This window comes from Pholcus phalangioides, unplaced genomic scaffold (assembly GCF_987345545.1).
Source record: "Pholcus phalangioides strain wild (caught in Gottingen) unplaced genomic scaffold, Ppha-v1.0 ptg000015l_1, whole genome shotgun sequence".
Lineage (NCBI taxonomy): Eukaryota > Metazoa > Arthropoda > Arachnida > Araneae > Pholcidae > Pholcus > Pholcus phalangioides.
Window position 1 is genome coordinate 35,921,273 of NW_028301608.1, and position 14,560 is coordinate 35,935,832.

Below are 14,560 nucleotides of genomic sequence, written 5' to 3' on the forward strand. Positions count from 1 at the left end.
GATCATGGCGGCTATTATGGCCAGATCCGGACATTGTTAACTAAGTATGGAATTTTTTGCCAATAAGAGAGCCTTCTTGTTCTCCTACATAGAATTGCTGATTGATAACGATGACATATAGGAAAAAATGAGTGGTTCAACCTTAGGTTCAAAATATACAAAAACAAAAAAAAACTTTTGACGAAGAAAAATTGATAACATAAACCAAAGGATTTAAGGAAAACTCACCGACTAACAGTTCACGGACAACAGATCGACAGGAGTCAGTGAACCAATAAGTGAGCGAGGAATAACCGAGTGAGTGAGTCTGTAAATGATACAGTAGTTAATGAGTGAGTGACAGAATGGTAAGTGTTGATGAGTGAGTGACAGAATGGTAAGTGTTGATGAGTGAGTGACAAAATGGTAAGTGGGGCGCGATAGCCCGGTCGATAAGATGCTCGCCTTAAGTACCAAAGGATGTGCAGAGGTGTCGCGAGTTCGATACCTGGTTCGTCCTTGTCAGAAAACTTTCCTGACACAGGGGTACAAAAAAAAACAAAAAAAAACGGCGACTTGACCGCAGCAAAAAATTGCTACCGCAGGGAGTCGAGGGGTTAGCGCACCAACCTCTCGACGAGTATAAAAAATAAGCCTGCCGTTCGGAATCGGCAATAAATTGTAGGTCCCGGTCTAATTAGCCCTCGTGTGCAGAAAATGACCGTGGTGCGACAAAAATGATCAAAATGATCAGAATGGTAAGTGTTGATGAGTGAGCGATAGAATGGAACCTAAGGATTGACTAAGTGACCTGGTGAGTGAGTGAGCGAGAATGAGCTAGCTCTAATGACAGGCCAGTTTCCCTCATTCATTCACTCTCTTGCTCATTCGTCCACTCGTTCATTCACTCACGTCGAACCGATGTCGGTGAATTTTCCTAGCGATGAATTAATTGCATTTCGGTGAATTGTTGTCAGTGAATTTTCCGGATACGAAACCAAACTCCAGATAACTATGAATGAATTTTTTCTCTTGTTACGTATGATATCGGTTCGTTCCGTTGCTTTGTGAAAGTGATAACCACTACCGGATGATAACATTATCCGTGGTTCTAATAAGGGGCGTGTCGACTTTAAATAGACATTCATTGAAAAACATCAATGTTATTGATGTCTTAAAAGCGCATTCCCATGAATTGAATTAATGGAAAAAACTGATTAAACTCTAACCATTAAAATATCTACTCATCTCTCATCTCGTCAGCTTAAAGATTTTGAATAATGACCCAGGATTTTTCTTTCGAAATTGAATTCCTATGTATCGTTAAATTTGTGCTCCCTTGAAAAAGTTTTTCCACAGTTTTTCGAAGGAAAAATCCAAAATAATAATAATTTTTTTTTTTTTACTACTATAAGAACGAACACTTTAGAAGATTGAACTTCGGTGTATCCGAAGAGGCATAGAATAAAGATAGATTGGATGTTTTCCCCTTAAAATTGATCGAATTCACCGATTACTATGAACACCGTATGCATGGTAACACATACTATAGACGTATTCTGGAAATCTGCATCTTTCGGATCTAAGAAGAAAATGGGCAAAAGAAATTGTGCAGTCTCGTAGCCATTTCCCCAAGGCACCGTATTTCTATCCTTCTTGTTCTAGACATATTCTGATGGGAAATCTGTTTCCGTTGTACATTTGAAATCATCGAATTCGAATTGAAATTCATATTCATCGCTTTTGTTTTTTCCTGGAAAAAAAAGTCTTTTTTCATACGTTACACACACATTCCATCAAAAATATATACGTATATATATTATGTATATATTTTTGAGACTAACTTTCTTATCTCATGCAGTTGTACGATGAAAAGCAATTTTTTAAATAAGTGTCAGGGAATTTGGAATTTCTATATATTTTTTTTTACTATGGTTTTTCGTAATTTAAACTATTATGACTATTTCTTTCTTTCTTTCTTTTTTATCTCTTAATTAGACTTTATATAAATTTTCATTGCGGTGTGTATAGATGCAATAAATTGGAGTGGAACTTCTGTTAACGAGCAATTCGCATAACGAGCGAAAATTTGGAAAAAAAAATTGATTCGACTGACGGGCGATGATTTGCATTAAGAGCAAAAGTTTTGCTTATTTATTGTCACGTTATCATGACTGAGCTGATGGTTTTTCGTTTTCGTGTACACACGTACTGTTGTATTGTGTCTAATGCTCTCCCCTGCAGTCTCCGGTCAGCGTACCTCACTCGTGAAATGAACATCCGCACGAGCATGACTGTTTACGATACGAAATTAGATGTTGCATTGTGCGCTTGATTTCTTTTTTATAAATTCTGCTTGGCCAGGAGTTGACCGTAGACGAACTGATGGACCTCCTTTGCATGTAACAGCAAGAGCTAATGGAGGGTATCTTTTCTGAGGAAAAGAAAAGTGAGGAGAAATCCCTGACTTTTCAAATGAGATTAGAGAGAGATTTAAAATGTGGGAATCTGTGCAAAATTCTGTAGAAAAGAACCAATCAAATAAAGCTACAGCAAACAATGAATCTGTCCAACGAAAATGCAATTTCTCCATTGCCGAGAAATCCTAAAAAGGAGGCAAAAGCACGTGTCATTGGATACGTTCTTTTTAAAATCACACAAAAAGGATATGTTTGCAGACAACAGCGAGTCCGTATATCGTCCAATACGACAGTTCTCCTCTCTCTCGTCGTTTAGAGTAAAATAATTTGTATACATTATTGATCTTTGATCATTTTTGTCGCTGTCATTTTTTGCACACGAGGGCTATGTATACATTATCGTATTGCATGTTTATTTATGGCGTTGTTATATTATATATATTTTATTGTATTATTTATTATAATTATTATTGCGTTGTATTATTGACTGAATGCCGTTTTTATTAGTCATATAATCGTTTTTATGTGAATGAATAATTGTGGAACGAATTACCCGAGTTTCTATTATTTCTTATGGGGAAGTTTGATTCGGATAACGAGCACTTTGGCGGAACGCATTAACTCCACCCTTTTCTATTGGGCAAGGATAGGTGTAGGTGGGAAGGGTAACATAGAAGTCTTGAAGAATTTAAAAAAAATAGGTGGATAAGAAGAAACACACGAGTTAACTAATACACCATCAATTTTGTGCCTCGAAAAGAGGAGCTAGAGCGATATGTCGAGGTTGTGTAGTCACGGGGAGTTTTTTGCCAGCAGGTTGCGGACGATTATTGTCATAGCTTGTCGACCATTGTCTTCAATTCAAACACAACGTTTAAGAATAGATACTAGTATAATATTTATTACGGGGGAAGATCGAGAAACGGGCATGAATTATAAAGTGTACCCATGATTGATAGCCGAAAACGTACGATTCATACTGAATCTAGGCATACCGAAACGGAACGGTACACGAACGACCACCTTTCAATGTCACCAAGACTGTCGAGCGGCGAACTTCACTGCGATTTGGCAACCACTTTGTTATCAAACTTAATCTGCGAATCAGTTTGAAATCTGGTTCAGACATTTACGTCACCATCTTTATGAAATTGTTATAAACTTCTTTAGTTCCCGGTACAACTACTGAAATTGAAAGAATAAAATAACTATTGAGAAACAATGGGAATACGATTGATAGCAGATTTATAGCTATGACAGATTACACCCTCTCCACACATTTATACAGGTTTCCTATCCGTATTTATAAGCTAACTGTCATCATTTTGAAGATAATGTATATTTTGCGGTTGACTTATGTCACAATCCTATGGTGCAAATAATTTAATGACGGATTATTCATTTTTCAACAACTCGAAATTCATTTGGAAAAAAATTGATTAGACATAAGTTAAAAGTCCACACAACACTCCTTTGTGCAAGCTTTACATTCCCATCGTCAGTATGAATTCTAGTTAGACTAATTAAAAATCTCGAGAATTAAATTCATATTCGTACTTTGATGTTTCAGCAGGGCTTAGATTTCAAGAGTTTAAAAGAATCAACCGCATTAATATATTGTGAGAAATCGTGTTTGTAGAATCAACATTTATTAATATTTCTCGAACATCATTAAGAGTTTTAATCAAGAATTTCTTGAATACATGAAAGAAGTGGTACTTCTTTCTCAAAATTGGTCTGAAGAATTTCTCTGTGATGTAGTTTTAGTTTTTTTTCTTCAACTATCTTTTAGAATTAATTTACACTGTACATATGTGTTCATGAGACGACAGTTATTTGATTATTTACGAATCTCCATTCTAACGAAGATTTGAGAGAAAGAGAGAGTTTTATGAGATAGAGGAAAAAAATGCAAAATAGATATCTTCTCCTTATTGCAAATTCGCCTTTCAATTAAGATTGGTTATTCTTGAAATAATATCTCATGAAATCGCACGCATGTTGTCGCATCTACAGTTCCTTATTAATTTTGCAAAATAAAGCCAAACAACAATTTTGTTAGATTCGTAAAAATTGTGGAATTATTAATAATACGAAGAATATACGTATCAAGTTTTAAATATACATTTATTTCCTTTCCCTATATATATATCTGTGTTCGAGTATTTACTTGATGTGGATTAAACTGTAAGCTTTGAAAAGAGCTATTTAAATAAGAAATTTATTTATATTTACCATCTTAAACATACGTTGAAGCAATTTCTTCGAAGTTGTAAATTATATATATATTGGTAATTTTTGTAATTCGACGATTTCTGTGATTTTGTGGAAATTGAATGATTGGATTTTTAATTTCACGAACATTTATGAAAATCTTTCGGAAAAGAATTTAGGTGTTTTATTACATAAATGAGGAATTTTTCAATGAATAGTTTCGTTATTTATAAGGCTATATTCTTTTAAATATTTATTTTTACTGATTTGATTAGAAACAGCTGAGTATTTTGAGTGGCTTATGCCAGTGAATATTAAAAAAAAAATCCGCATTTGCTTTTCATAGAAATTCAATAACTATATGTATACACGCATTTTTCTGATATAATCTTTCTTGCAGAAATAAAACTGAAAATTTAGACTGAATTATCAATAATGGACTACCTCTCTCCTTACCATCGGCTGAAAAATCACTGAATTTTGAATGATCGGTAAATATTTGGAGGAAAAAAACTTAAGGAAATCTCTAAAACTGTGAAAACTATGAATAGGTAATATGGCTTTTCTATTGAAGAAACAGTCTATATTGACTGATACGTCATACGTGACTTAAAGTCTATATACGTGACTTAAAAATCGGGAATGCAAATTTCTTTTTTTTAAAGTGCATTTTTTTTCAAGCATTTTCTTCGAAGACATATTGCCTATGAAAAGAATAAAAAGTATCGAGAATTTTCTTCTTAGTTCGCGAAAACAGTAATGTCCAAGAAAACCTTCTTAAAAACCTTCTCTTCAGTGGTTGGGGTTCATCCACTGAAATGAGAACTTACGATACCGAGGCGAAATAAGAGTTTCACGAGAAATAGCGTTGTCCTGAAACTTTGATGACACAAAGGAAAGTGTTGAGCCGTGTTGTTCTTTTCTTTTCCATCGAATCAGTTCTCGTTAAATGAAATTGGAGTGTAAATTATTGAAGACAATCGAAGGGTGTAGAATATACAGAAAAAAATTATCAGGGGTTCGTGATTGTTCTCTGATTTTACGTCGAGGGCGTTTCGACGAAAAATATTCATTTTTTGCAAGTGTTCTTGCTCCTGCGATTTCATTTTTAGCCTTAAAGCTTATCAGGAAAAAAAAAAATCTTTCGAATGAATAAATTTCTCAATAAGAAGTTATCAAAGCGATCGATGAGAATATTCAGCATCTTTATAAAAACTAACTTTTGCGAACATCAATATGATTCTGATCATTGTAATCTAATATAAATATAAATTTAAAATTGGCAATTATTGAATTATTATTCAAGGCTGTCTCACAACGTGTTTGGGGATCTGGGATCTATAATTTCTAAAACTTCTGCGAAAAATTTTATTTTAGTGATAAGGACAATAAAATCAGATTGTGAACAAAAAATATTCGTAAACTGGAATGCTGAAGAAAGAAATAAAAAATTCAGAAGGCATAAAAACCTTCGATGATTTAGGCTCCCTGTTCAACTTGGATCCTAGAGCCCCGTTGGGACACTCGTTAAGACATTGAAAATTATATTTTCATAACCGACATCATTGTATTCAAATACCTTCAGATGCTTCATCGTGAAACGTTCCCAAAGTTTCATAAAAAAAATTTTTTGTAACCTTGAAAATTATTTTACAAATTTAAAACGTATCAGAAACTCGTTTGTACGCGTGTTAATAAAATTACTGACCATTTTCGAACGTAGCTATCATTAAATCAGACAAGTGACGAACACTTCAAAAATTATCATCTTTAAAAGCCAAAATTTATACTCATCTGCGTGAATCGTATACTAAAACTATTATTAATTTAATTTTGAAAGATGTAATATATTTCTTATAATAAGCTCGTAGCCTTTCACTTGAAAAATTAAATATCACACACACGTGAATTTAAGAATAAATGTCTCATAGTGACTCCATTGGCGTTATGAATTACAAACACAAAGGCTGCAACAAGCAAATTGACCATAAAAAATATGGATGTCATTTTTCTTTTATAATGATTGGTATATAATAAGAATAAGATTTTTTCCAGCTATTATGATATTTATAAGGAGGAAGATGAAGAAATCTGAAAAATCTACTTTTTCCATTCAGCGATGAAAGTGGTAAAATTTCTATTACAAAAAAACGAATAAAGTACTTATGTTTTTTTTAGATAGGTACATATATTCGAGTTTAATATACCCACTGATATTATAAATCACTGCATATGAATCTTTGATATGTGTGATAAGAAAAGAAGCATACCTGGGCATAATGGGACTTTCAATTTTGTTTATGAAATGGGATATTTGAAGTGTGATTTCTCTCATAAAAGTAATATTCATATACTTATGCGATAAAAATTATTAAGTAAAAATAAATTTACTTAGAATATATTCGATCGGAGTTAATTTCCAAAAAATATTAAATTACTTATTGTGAAAAGAATCTAAAAAATTTTCCCGAAGCATTATTTCAATGACTGTTTGAAGTCACGTTTATATTCAGATTGCAGCCCGAGAATGATACGTATTCATTCACTCTACATATTCCGGAAGCGGAATAATTGCATAATAGTTATAATGTGTTTCTGGTCAAATAATAATTATAAGGTGGAAGAGATGAAATCTGGAATATATTTTTCATTCAGTGATTAATTAAATCAATTTTATTCGTGTTGAGAAAAGGTTAATGAAACGATACATTTGTTCTTGGTGAACTGAAAACTACCAAGGAGACAACGAGGTCCCATACTGGTTGTTACAATGAATACAGGGTATCCCTGAACTGATGGGTTAAACTTTAAGGGAAAGCAAAATATACATAAAGCATTTTGTGTAGCAATGTGGGGTCAGAAATGAAAAGTGTTGGCGGAATAACACGAAATAATAATGGCGGAATGCAGAGGAAATAAAAAAAAACTCTTTATATACATCATTATGTGACAGTCTTGCTAAGAATGGTTTGGTATAAAATTAAATGCTGAAACGTCAGACCATTAAGGCCTGCCAGATCTGTATCGATGTTGGTGGTGGCACGTTTGAGCAATTGCTGTAATTATTATCAGAGGCATCGGAAGTGTCTTCAACAAGTGGGTGCTCGTCTTTTATGTACGCAATTTGAATTTATGGATCAATTCTGGGGGTGCTCGGACTCGTTTTACAAATTTCCGTGGGTACTCGAGCACCCACAGCACCCCCAGCTTCGACGCCACTGATTATTATTGTAAATAAAAAGCTTTATTTCCATTTCCTCAGCATTTCGTGTGTTTTAGCTAACACTTATACACTTATAGACTCTCATTTCCGACCCCTCATTGCGATACAAAAAAATACTTTTTAATGTGTATTTTATCTTCTCTTCAAATGAGTTCAGGGGTACCCTGTATAATCAATAATAATATAATTAATTATGAAATATAAATAGAATTATTTTCGATTACATATATAAGGTTGTAAAACTTCTATTACACTAGAATAAATAAAGAATTTATTTATTTTTAACATATAGGCATATAACCAAATTTAATATATTCATTGATATTAAAAATCTCTACATTTAAATCTATGACAGGCGTGATAAAAAAGGGAGCATCTCTGAGGCATAATGGGACTCTTTTATTTATTATTTTTTTAATGAAATGATGTATTTGAAGTTGGACTTTATGAAAGTACATATATATCTATAAATTTATATGATAAAAAAAATTATTAAGTAAAATAAATTTATTCAGATTATTCGATCGAAGTTAATTTCGAAAATATTATATTACTTAATGTTAAGAGAATCGAAGAATTTTTTCCCGAATCTTTCTGTCAATGAATGTAAATATATTTATCAAAAATCAATTTTATATGTTATAAATTTATGAAGAAAAATGATAATGATAATTTTTCGTACATACCTTTTGGAAGTAACCTCGACAAATAACAACTTACCAGTTGTACCTGAAAAACGCGCAGGAAAATAGCACAACAGGGGCGAAGGTATCGAAAACGTCTCTCTTTATACTCATAGTAAAACATCGCGCTCTTTCGTAGCTCCGCCCCTATTCTCGGTGATTGGTCAATAAGTCTCGTGACGTAAGATTCAGAGAGAAATTCGGGGGTGGGGGGAGAGGGGATAGAATATTTTCTTTTCCAAATTTTGATCAGATGAAGGGCACACGCACACATTCTGAACATTCATTCTCACACACCCACACTTTCTAACTTGGAAAAAAAAGACAAAAAATCGCTACACGGGCTATTCTTTTGATGATTCTACACAAAAAAGAAAAAAAAAACAAGTTAACAATAAGAAAAATCTAGATATTTTTGTGGGCAAAAATTCATATTTTCTGTGAAATTCATGAAATTTATAAAGCAAAGTCTGATGAAATAAGTAAGAAAAGAAATAAAAGAAAGTAAAATTTTGGATATGAGGTCCCATAGACAGTCCATTTCTGACCTTGAGCCAAATGCTGTCCGCAAAGGGGGTTCCATTTGAACCGTGAAAGTTGTTCCGGCAGAAAAGTATCAATACAAACAACGCAATAAATACGTAGGTTGACCATATTTCTTTCATAAAAATATGGGATTTCGCAAAGAAGTTGTCAGAGGCAAGTAAAATTTTCATTTACAGTCGGAAAAAAATGTCAATGTCAAGCGAATACATCAAATACATCAAATTAATACTGAAAAAATTTTCAAAGGCGAGTAAAGTTGTCAGTTAAAGCCGAAAAAATTGTAAGGGGCACAAGTAAAGTTATCAATAATTTAGAGCCAAAAACATTTCCAAAGGCAAGTAAAGTTGTCAACTGCCGCTGTAATTGTGGAAAAATCAACAATCGCAGAAAATTATGGGTACCGCAAGTCAAAATGTAATTCATCTAAAAAACATGTAGGTTTGAGAAATATGAGAGATGTATATAGAGTCGAATCCCGTCATAATGAATTCCAAGAAACCGGAGTTCATTACACTTCAGATTACAAATTGGAAAAGTGTTTGTTTTAAAACGATATTTTCGCTATAATGGGGTATTCGTTAAAACGACTGTATTTATATTACTGTAATTAATTATGATACTCTAATTATAACAATATAATTTATGTCAATTTATTGTCATGAAAGTAATCTCAATTCTTGATTTCAAAAATTCAACTGAGGCTTCTTGAAAATTTAAGGGAATGGTTGAAATTAGTAATATCCCGTTAAGGGCTGTAACGACATTTAACGTAATGTTGAATTTAGATTTTTGAAATTTATATATTTTTTTTCAAACTTTAAAAATTCATAAAATTCTAACGAATGGTCAGATATCAAAGTCCGAGGTCTGTTTTACTAACACATATCAACTAAACTTTTTTGCAAAAATTTAGAATTTTTGGGGCAGTAGTTTTCCTCAAATCTTACGGATTAGCTGAAAAACTGCAATCTGAGAAAATGGTGTTCAGTGTTTTTTCTAGTATATGTTCACACTATAATTCAGTATTTCTTTCTTTAATTATAAAAGAACAAATTAACTGATTGGCACGAAATTTTTAGCGTTTTATTTGCAATCAAATGAAATATTTTTTGAAGTCGTTTTTGACGTTTAGTCATTTGTAGTCATTTTGTTTATAATTTTTTTTATTGCATTTTTAATTGGGTTGCTGTATTTTAGTAATATATGGCATCCATACTTGTTATAGGCATCTTTTTCTTAGCCACTTCGTGGGCATTTTGCCTATTGTAGCCTTGTATTTGTATATTTGCATTTCAAAATTCGACTTCAAAGGTCGTGACACTCCATAAATACGGGACCTATTGTCACAGAACAAAAGTTTCTGGCTCTTGAGCGGCAGATTCCGCATATCTGGCCCCACGGACCGAAAAGGTTGTGCACCAGGGCTGGACAAATCTCAAAAAATTTACATGTCTGGTCGGGCATGTAGCTTAAAATAATAGATGCCCGAATCACGCAATATTTTATATGACCGAAAAATATTATCACTGTCATTAATTCATTATGGTGATTACAGGTCATTATTGGCCATTACAGGCCAAGCTCTTCCATTACATCCAAAGAGAAAAATAAGTAGGAAAGGCAATGAACATTGGGGGCTTTCAAAAACTTGTAGATTTGATAAATATAGACTAAGTTACACAAATATGTTACTATACACACATACAAAAAAAATGAATAAATAAAATAAAAATAAAAACAAATCGAATTTTTTTATAGTAACTTTTGAGGAGCCTAAAAAAAAAACCAATCGCAAAAGCAATATCTGTCTAAAAGCGATGAAAGTGATAAAAACTCAGTGTTAATGAAAGAAATAATTCAAGAATTGATGAATATTAAGAATTAATGCACAAAAATAATTTGAAAATTGCTAAAAACCTCCAATAATTTACTCTGAGAGAGGGACCTCTACGGTTTTCACGCCCCTTAAGGGTGGCTCTGTGATAGGCTGCTAAATATTACGACTGTGACAACACATCAAAATAAGATGACTGCAAAATTGCATCATGGCTGCCGGAGAAAACATTTCTGTGAAATTTCATGCATGTGTGTAGAAACGATTGCATCATAATCGACATGAAAAAATTACAAAAGACAAAAATGCTGAATTTTTTTATATCCCCGCGCCCGCATGTGGTCGAAAAAAATACATTGCCCGGTCAAAATTTTTGTATGTCCCGGCCATGTAAAAATTTTGATGTAAAAGATTTCGGGTTCTGGGCAAACATGCATTTTTGGGTCCCTTCTTTTATACAGCGTTCTTTGAGGCAATGATACAGTTTATTATTATGTAAAAATTATGCATATATAACTACTATCAAAATAAAATTCCACATTTTTCTATATTCTACAGAAAGGGGGCGGGGAGAGGAAGAAGGAAAGAGACTAAAATACAGTGGATCCAAATTATAACTACGTACGTTCTACTTGGAACGTGTTCCCGCTTTGTACGACTTATTTTCCATGGTCCCAACTTTCATTAATGTCATTGAGATATTTCATTTAAAGTGTTTTTCCCCTAACAAAGTGACAAGACGGTTTCTTAAAAAAACGTCATAAGCGCGATCCAATACATTAAAAAAAAGTCATTCAGCTTTGGGGGTTCTCCTCGGCACGTGACACCATTTGCCCAACAAATCATGTTAGAAACATGATTCATAGGAAATGATGACTAATCGGCTTGGATCTTTAGTTAAAAACTTAAAATAATCGAGTTCAGCCTGAAGGGTTTTTCTTAAGGATCAAAAATTTCCATTCGGATAATGAACTTGTACATAAAAAGTAGATGCGAATTAAAATACAAAACGGCGATTTCCCTAAATACATATTCCAATTGCCCTTAGGGGATAGAAATTGTTTGCGACATAATTAAAAAATATATAAAATTTACATTCGCATTTATTTTAGTTCGTTTACTGTCAGATAATTACAAGAGACGCGAACAAATTATGAAGTGAAAAACTATATACATTTTTTCGAAAAATCTCATTAAATAGTGTGAATTTGCGGTTTTTTTTACTAATTTAAAAAAGTATTGTGATAGAAAATATTTTAAATTTTTATCATTATCATAATTGTTTTTAAATTTATTCATGTATAATAAAACGATGCAGCATAAAGAATTGTTACATTTATTATCAAAAAACCCAATTATGTAGCTATTGAATTTTATTAGTAATGTTGAAGCCTTGAAGTTGAAATGAACTTCATACACTATAAACTTTAAGACGATACATGAAATTAAATTCGGTGAGCAAGACCCCTTCCGTTATACCGTTAATAAATTATGGTCCAGTCCGATTCCATGAATTAATTATTGATGAACCTCGCTTTTGACGTCATCGAAATACAATGAAATTGTATACGAATAACAAATGTAAAATGAAGATTATGGCTCCCACGAGGGTAAGGCTCCAAGCCCACAAGCCTGAGACAATTTTTTTTTTTCATACTGTAAAGCCACTATAGAGGAGCTTTTGAAAGATCTCTCGTGGTGGATCACCAAAGATCACCACCTACGGGTCCTGCTACAGGATGTCCATGATGAGGGCATACTTCACCCGCCCCCCCCAGTGCTTTTTAATTCACGTTCTTGTTCTTTTTCCAAGAATTCCTGTAGGATCTGTGCGTGGAGAAGACCTGGAGAAATATTTGCTACATATATTTAAACGTATACACCCATTTTATTAATTTCAATCGCAAATAAAAACATGTTCAGTGCATATTGGACTTGATCACTGATCAGTTTCAATCCATTGGACATAAAGCAAATGATATTATACTAAAATTATAGAATCATTCAGGGCGCTATGTGTGTATTTGTTATTATTTTATTTTATTTCACTTTTTGGTGGGATTATACGCAATTTATGCGTATTTCTACAGGAAACAGGATTAGCAGTTCTGTTCAAATCCTCTGTATCTTTTCAACTTCTGCCTTATCTTTGAGGGAACATTTGGTTCTGAACTGAACTGATTCACTTCCGAACACACTACTACTACTACAATTTGACCGTACATGCATTATATAAATATAACCATACATACATATTATTTATAACCAATTCAAGATAGCCTTGATACCAATTATTATACAGGATGCATAGCTAATAGCACGCACCGCATTTTACTGGTGAACTGTTGATCCTAGTGACATATTTCCAATTAGAAAAAGTATCCATGTAATGTGCAGACCTGAAATAAATCATTCATAACAAATAGTAAAAATTCATAAAATTAATTTATAGTAAAACAATTAACTTTAAATACAGGCACCCTGTCCTCAAAAACCCCATTAGAAAGTTGTCGCCCTGCCTCTCTTTAGTCCAACAAAATATTCCACTCTTTTAAGTATAATATTCGCTGAGATACTTGAATTCAAAAACCGGAGAAAAGGTGTGGGGGTGGGGGAGTATAAATTCGGGTGAAATGCGTTCCATCCTCTCTCATCTGTCCTTTTTTTTTTCCGAACTTTCCTCCAATTTTTGAATTCAAATATCTCAGTGAATATTGCACTTAGAAACGTGGAATTTCTTTTGCTGGCCTTAGGAAAGACAAGGCAACAACTTTCTGAATGGGGTTTTGAGCACAGTGTTTCCGTATGAAAAATTATTTTTTTTACTATGAATTACTATTATTAACTTTTACTATTGATAACTATACAACTCCATCTTATCTGAGGTCTACACGTTATTTGGATATTTTTTCTAATTGTGAGTATGTCTCTACGATCAACGGTTCACCAGTAATTTGGGGAAGGGGTTGCTGTTGGCTATGCACCCTTTATATTCCACACAAATACAGTCAAATCCCGTTTTAACGAATACCGTTTTAGCGAAAATCTCGTTTTAACGAACACTTTTCTAATCCCCCAAATAAGTCTCCATAGGAACAATGCTAGGTAACCTGGGATTCCTTTATAACGAAATTTCGTTTTAACGAAGTGATTCCTCCGGTCTCTTGGCGTTCGTTATAACAGGATTCGACTGTATCTTAAAAAACCGGGTTCAACGATACCACAGCCATAACGGCACCATTCCCCAGTCTCTTGTGTGTCGTTACAACAGCGTCTGACTATACAGTATTCCAAATCGGAAGAAAACGCGATGCGAAAATCTCATTCAATCATTTCTATTCATGCGATATTAAATAGAAGAAACAATTTATGTAATCGATGATCTTTTCAGTAAAAGATTTAAAATCAAGATCTTAAGATTACTGAGTAAAAGCCTTGCAAGTCCTTTCACATAATGATAAATGACTAAACAAATAAATAAGATTGGACCAATAACGTTTAATGTATTCAAAACAGGTATCAGTTGAGATATATATCCATCAGTCTAATTAAATAAAAAACGTATGTTAATGGGTCAAAGTTTTGCATTAAATTCTATCATATTCAAATCTAAGATATTTTCATGATAAATAGTCACTATTTCTTCTCCTAAGAAAAGTAA

At 33.0% G+C, this 14,560-nt stretch overlaps 1 protein-coding gene across 1 annotated transcript in view; it reads right to left on the bottom strand.

Annotated features, from left to right (window-relative positions):
- Positions 1–8,614, bottom strand: part of LOC149075927 (uncharacterized) — a 66,902-nt gene extending 58,288 nt beyond the window's left edge. The window contains exon 1 of the mRNA XM_089243443.1: positions 8,523–8,614. The gene's annotated coding sequence lies outside the window, so the exon portion shown is untranslated. The remainder of the gene's footprint in view (positions 1–8,522) is intronic.
- Between the last annotated feature and the right edge of the window lie 5,946 nt (positions 8,615–14,560).